Source organism: Notothenia rossii (genome assembly GCF_949606895.1).
Source record: "Notothenia rossii genome assembly, chromosome: 4".
NCBI classification, from domain to species: domain Eukaryota; kingdom Metazoa; phylum Chordata; class Actinopteri; order Perciformes; family Nototheniidae; genus Notothenia; species Notothenia rossii.
In genome coordinates, this window is record NC_136902.1 from 66299034 (window position 1) to 66306253 (window position 7220).

At 37.5% G+C, this 7220-nt stretch overlaps 1 long non-coding RNA gene across 3 annotated transcripts; it reads left to right on the forward strand.

The window, feature by feature from the left end:
• The first annotated feature begins 1539 nt into the window (after positions 1-1539).
• LOC307038113 lies at positions 1540-5634 on the forward strand. 3 transcript variants are annotated; one of them, XR_013807892.1, is made up of 6 exons: positions 1540-1617; positions 2200-2345; positions 4099-4147; positions 4239-4394; positions 4480-4569; positions 4941-5634. It is a non-coding gene; the product is annotated as an uncharacterized lncRNA (long non-coding RNA). The 3 variants fall into 3 exon arrangements; XR_013807893.1 differs by having other exon boundaries at positions 1574-1617; positions 2125-2345; XR_013807894.1 differs by lacking the exon at positions 1540-1617 and having other exon boundaries at positions 1630-2345.
• Positions 5635-7220: the final 1586 nt, after the last annotated feature.

Genomic DNA, 7220 nt, shown 5'->3' on the forward strand with positions numbered 1-7220 from the left:
CCAGGCGGAACTAAAGTCTGAATTAACACTTGATTATATTTCACATCATTCATCCACATCTGTAAAGTAACTAAAGGTATTACATACATGGAGTGGAGGAAAAGTACAGCATGTACATCTGAACTGTAGTGGAGTAGAAGAACAAAGTAGCAAAACATTGAAATACTTAAATAAAGTACAAGTATCTCAAAATTGTGCCCAAGTATAGTACTTGTTGAGTTTATGAACTTAGTTACTTTACACCATGTGGCTATAAAGATAGAAAGACTAAGCCTTGCATAGAGGCATGAAAATACATTTTCAAAATGCTCAACAGTGCTGCCAAAATTATAAACTGACTGCTACACAATTTAAAATAAATGCTTTTATATATTTCTATTAGATGTGACTCTTTGGCGTTTCTGTTATTATTAACACTGCTGCTTTAGTTGTTCTGACTGCTAAAATCCTCTGTTATTCCGTGGGGTGGGGGAGCCGGGGGCTCGGATCCTTGTCACCTTTTTCATACCTGATGAGTTTGCATCCCTGTATGTTAAAAAGCCTCAGTCACCTTAATTCATGTAATAAAAACATCTCAGGTCAGTAACACTCAAAGCTAAATGTGCAATACCATGTTCAGCTATGTTACTATTTATAATGTTATTGTTGTTACATCAGAAGATGTACATATTGGAATGATTTCTTAACTTACAGATGTAGCACTGAATGTCAGACTCCAGCTTACAGCTTCCTGCCTACGACCTGCCAAAGACCAGTATAGAGGAATGTTAAGCCCTCCCACTATTTTCCAAGAGGGCGTTGCCAGATTTTCAATTTCAGGTTTTAGCCAGGAGATGGCGCTTCATTCACAAATACAGAAATGATGTTGCCTTTCGTAGTTGACAGAAACTGCTTTGAAGAGCATTTGAAAATATAGTCTTTATATATTAAATAATCATAATAATAATGTAAATGTTTACATTACATTAAACCATGCATTTTGTAATGTCAGCATTTCATTTAGAAGAAAAGTAGTGATATTTGATATTTATACTCTATTCCAACAGATTAAACCATTTTCCCACTGTAGGCCGATGCATGAAATTCTTACATTTTTGCCAGTTATATTATGGAGCCGCTGTAAAAAAGGATTTGATCATTAAGTTATTGAAACTTTTGTCTCTAAGTTACTTTCACTTAACATATCAATTTATGCAATTTCTACTTAATTTCATAAGTTGTTATTATTTCAACTCAGCTCTGTAAGCCAGTTCAATGACCTCTACATTCTATGAAGTCAATTTGACTGAACAGTGAGTTGTGATGTGTAATAATGTTCTGAAACTTTCCATGGCCTCTTAACATGGCAGTAGTGTTGACATATTCCTGCCCGGTGAAAATAGTCCCGGTCTCATAGTTGTTTTCATTAATTGAATGCATTTAACAGGGACATGAGTTTTTTATTTTTTAACGATATACAGCAAGTGAACCACAGAGTTTGATTCGCCATTATAAAAGAAGAACTTCCACCAGACAGATTGATGACTACGACAAGCTAAGCGGCGGATGAATACGTTTTTGTGAAGCGATATGACAGTTATTTCGGCTGATGAACCACTGACGGACAGGCAAAGTCAGGTGAGTGGTTGCATATTTAATGGTTTCAGGCAAAACGAAAACTAGCTAAATGGAGTTAAATCCACACCTAACTGGTGTTTGAATGTTTATAAAAGAGAATTTATTTCAGGGTAGTGTTATGAAAATGTCGGTTAACCAAGCTAACTTTACAGGATTATGATTATCTAAACTTTTATTAAATAAATAAGTTTCAAGTATTCTTACTCTTATGTAGGACGCTTATGCATTTTTAAAAGGTTTAAATGGTAACTGCCTATATTTGTAGCTTAATTTAGAGAGGTTTTGTTTGTTCGTTCCAGTAATTAGCCGTGTCCCGGCTCTGTTCGGCTAAATATTTAAGCTAAATCAACGTGTTTTGGTGAGGTTGTGTGTGTTCCTGCCAGTAATTAGCCGTGTCCCGGCTCTCTGTTCGGCTAAGAATTGTAGCTTGTTAGCCCCCGCCATGGCTTTGAAATGGATGTCATTTGTGGATAAGTATAGGGGACTTGAAGATTGTTTTTTGTTAAGGCCGAGCAAGTAGTGATGGCAGTTTGACACTGAAGCTTCGAACGGAGCTTCAACCCTGGACTTCCTATTCCATAGAAGCAGTGCTTCGAAGCTTGCTTCAAATCACGTGACATGTGACGTCCGAAGCAGCAACTGCTTCAAATCACGTGACATGTGACGTCCGAACCAGCAACTTCTTCATTTCCTGAATGAATCAACTCACTGGTTCGCCGTCCAATCAGGTGATTCAATGCACTGCCTCGTCTCGATTCTGACAGGTGACAGGTTGAAACAGTTTCACATTTGAGCGCTTCAACACTTTATAACCACTCTAAACAATGCTCAATGTGTGGGTTGTTTTCGTAGTTTGCATTGTTGCTGTTGAGTTGTTGTTGGCATTGTATTTTAATTGGATCATTATAGAGTCAGCCAGGAAGATAAATAGGTCGTTCTGGCTCGTGAAACACTTCGAAATGTGGAGAAGTTGTGAACAAAAAGAAAATGACTAATATAAAAACACTTCAATGGTCTAAGGAATTGATAGCCTAGTGGATAGAGCCGGTGGCTAGGATGTGGCGATATCCTCCGCGCAGCTGGTTCAAAGCTCGGAATAGTTCAACTTTTAATTGTAATACTTTAATAACTGATAAAAGGCCCTCTCCGCCCAAAAACATGTCAAGCACTCTCGAGCCTCTTCTCAATAACCCAATACACACTATTATCAATCTTTAATTGCAAATAGAACATGATATTCAGTCTTAGTGTGTGTGTGTGTGTATCGAATATTTTTCAAGGCAAAGATGCATTAAACCCACTGCAGCCTTGCACTTCGCCAGGAGAGGTCGCTGTAACTGAAGCTTCGAGAAATTAACCTATTTCCGACACAATTGTCCAAGTGGTTCGACGCTTCATTCAAAGCTTCATTTTGCCATCACTACGAGCAAGTGCTAAAGTGATTCTATCCTTGCAACGTTTTTCTGGTTCAGCTCACGCTAAACCTGCCCAGATACAGAGGAGGTGCCTCGCGCCATTGAACGAGTAAAATGCTAACTGTGTTCAGAAATAGCATTTTATATTGTGTACAAATTCTATGTTCCACTCTTGAAATGGAGACAAATTTGTATTTCTGCTTTTTAGAAAATATTTTAAAGAAAATAAAGGAATATATTTAGTTTATTTTATTGAACTATGGTGCCCATAAACTACATGTCCCACAATGCATTTCGTTCTGTGACTTGCGCACTGAAGTGTCTTAATATCAGCCGTTTCTAGCAGCGGGAACAGTCGGTGCTCAAGGCACTTAAAAATGTTGATCTTTGATTTATGAGATTATTGTTATTTAATCTAATAAATTAATGGGATGTATGTAATTATAACACAGGGAAAGGTTACTGTTCACCCACAATAATAAATAAGATGTGCAATGGTTGTAATTGTTAGATATTTATATTATAATAAAATAAATAATATTTATTCATGAACAATTATTTTTCCTAAACTTCTGCTTTCAGAGGTAGTCAAGTTATTACTAAAAAAACAATAATAATCCACTGAATAGTCTATGGAAAATAACTGCAAGCAAATAATCAACAATTACAACCATTGTACAATTTCTTTTAAGTTTGGTTAAAACAAATAATAGTTTTTTCCTTCATATATTTGGCATGCACGTAGACACAAAAATGCTCTATGTGGATGCACACTAACCTTTCCCTGTTATTATTACAAGCATCCCATGAATTTATTAGATTGAATATGCCTCATCAATCAAAGATGAACATTTCAAGTTGTTTATTTATTTAAATGAAGTACTGTTTAAGTCTTTATCATATGAATTCAGGGATAATATTGTAATTGTGAAAGCCAAGGCTTGTAGTTTATGGGCAACGTGACTGTTGTAATTGTGTGCATCTTATTCTTTGTCATGTTCTCAGTTCTTATTACTTTATTAAGGCTTGCTTCATAATGTACCTAAATGTGTGTTCTCTATTACAGACAGATTTTCAAAGATTTCCGTTTTGCTGCAACTGGATGAAGTGGACTTGTAAGTTGTGCAGGTTTTCCAGTTACAATGAGAAGGCAACATGCACAGTTGCAGACTTTTACATATTTTCTATATGTCTGTGTCTCCTCAGATTCAGGCAGAGTTCCAGAGAATTGTCACTACGGACCTGCTTTCATCGTTTCTGGATGGACTTGATGGCCTGGCATTGCTGGAGGTCTACAATGGTGCATCCAGGACTGGAAAGAAGCCGGCACTAAAAGGCCTTTTGGACTGCCTTGAGAAAGATGTAAGTGGAGATGCTGATGACCATCATTTAGCCACCATTTGTTTGCTACAAATGTTTATATCCCACTGCATTTGTTGTCCTGCAGAACACAAATGAGAGGAGGACTGCTGCTCTCTTGGGACTATCACACTACATGTCTGGCGAAAGTCAGGAAAATGTCATCAGGATGTGTGATGTAAGATCATAACTGTCTTGAATTACTTTATGTAATTGTAAATTTTAACATAAATCACCCTGTGCCCAAAGTTTCCTTCAAAAGTAATGTTTACAATTACCTTAATTTAACTAAAATAATTGCAATAAAGAATGATACATTTAATATAAACAAAAACAGCAAGAAAACGTAACTATTAAATAATATAAATAAATATAAAGCTCAAACTGTGAAAAGAGAGGCAGTTGAGATGATGTTCCATCACATTGCACTTTTACACTGTGAACTGTAGATTTTAGCTTCTATGTTTATAGCAGAAGCCTCTTAATTAGCTTTGTAGAGAAAAAGTACTTGTAGTACACTGAGCTCACTTTTATTTCTCCTTTTTTAAGGCTCATGGAGACACTCGAGGAAGCCATGAAGGTGATGCAAGTTGGTCTACTCATAGGCTACGAAGGTGAATGGGATGCCTTTCCTCAGCAGATCTTCAATGTGGCAGTTGTGGTCGAGGAGACAATTGTGCTCCACAACCTGAAAGATGTGGCTTTGCGATGCTTCTTGGACTAATATATTGCTTCAGTCTTCAGTATACTCTGGAAATGAAATATTCATTTGAGTTTATCCAGAGGGTTGTTATGAAGATACAGCCAGACCAAGCCTGGATACATGGACTAAAAAACAAACTAGGTAGGAGGTAGATCATCAAAGAGTGTAGAAAGTGAGCTCAATTTGGTGTTGTTCATTTGTATGTTCAAGTATTTTGTGCCTTTACTGTGACATGTTTTTAAAAAAATAAAATGTTTTAGGTTAGTGAGAATTCCATTTATGTTGGAAGTGTCACGAATAAACTTGCATTTGAATCGGACATTTAATGTTCATTTCAGTATTTACTAGTGTCTTGAAAGAGTCCTCTCCTGCTGATGTTCAGAAAGCTCTCTATTTGTTTCGTACTGTTTGTGCTGCACCCTCTGTCCTATTTGTAATATTAATAACATAAATGTGATGTTATAATTTGTATGCATGTATATCTGTTGTATACTGTATGTTTATACTTGAAAAATAAAAATATTTCAGCATCTGAAGTAACTTCAAGCCTTATAGGTGATCACAGCTAACTGCCTGCCGTCAGATTTCATTTAAAAAACAGGTCTGATTTTAAACTTGTATCTTCAGTAGACTCGACTACTGCAATGTTGTCTTCACAGGCGTCACTGCTTTCACACCGTCTACAGTTTGATTTGAATAGAGGGAGCTCTGTGGCTTAATAGCCAGCGATTAGGTGTGGCCCATTTATCATAGGTGATCAGAGCTACGTGTGATTCACATGGGGGGGATGGGCACTTAAGGCACACACACACAAACACACACACACACACACACCTGTAACTGCCTGCCGTCTGATTTTATTTAAAAAACAGATCTGATTTTAAGACTATTTCTGCGCTCATAAAGAATGATAAGAATAAGAATAACGCGTATTGAACTGGTTTCATTAATTAGTGAGTTTATTTAACACTAGAACCGCCAATCGGGTCAATTTGTGTGATGTGGTGTGTGTGCAATGTAACTTTTTTCAATAAAATATTAAAGTCTCCCAGTCCGTGACTTTTCCTGAAAGTGTGTTATGTAGCACCCTATGTTTTTAAAAAATTGCATTCTAATAGCGGGATATGTTCATGGCCATGTTACCATTTGAAACCTATGACAACATGGTCAGAATCACAAACTGGAGCGGGAGCAAAGGGGAAATGCCCCTTCCCCTCAATGTGAGGCAGACACTTGAGTCCAGTGTCTCCCGTCGGTTCCCAGGCCTGACCACGGACCAGTGGCATAAAATTAGCGAAGAAGCATGTTTGTCATGGTTACCCTTCTGTTTATTCTCCGCGGTGGGGGCCGAGCAAGCCCCCAGGAAGTGCGCCGGACTCTGAGTAGAATATTCGTCGTGGCCAAACGGCGGTACAACACTTCATTTAGGTTGCTGGGCCCGGAAACACTTTTTCCCATTGACTTACATGGGGAAAGAATGGTCTGTAAATCGTTGGATAATTTTTTTTAAACTAAATAAACCACCCAGTATGAACACTTGTATAGCCCTAATAAAAAACATTCGTTCCTCAAGTTGTAAAAATGTGCTAATAACGTTATTCTGAGAGTTATATCCCTCTGCATTATGAACGCGCATCTAACCCACGGGACCGCGCCTCCCGGCACGTTCATGTTACGTGTTCAGCAGGTTCAGCACTACATGCTTTTATCTTTACCCATGGATGCACAATAACAACGGACCCATATCGTCTCACTGCCATCCCACGGAGCTGTAATAATGGATATATTGCACATGTTTGCTGTAATTCCTCATTTGTAAAATATTATACTACATGGGCTGTATGATTAAATCTTGTACCGTAAATGTTGTATTAAATAAAGTTAATATTACCGACGTTAGATTAACGTCCCTGTAGCTACTTATTGCACTAAGAAGCTTATTGCACTGTATATATATATATTAATATACATATATATATATACAGTGCAATAATTATTTCCATTTTGGTTAAAGTTGCGCATGCGCTATGAGCGCACATACGGGTACTTCTCAGGCATGCTGGGTAATCTGTGACGTTTCGCTCTCTCTCAAAAATTGGGCCATTTTATCATCATGCGCCAAGCAA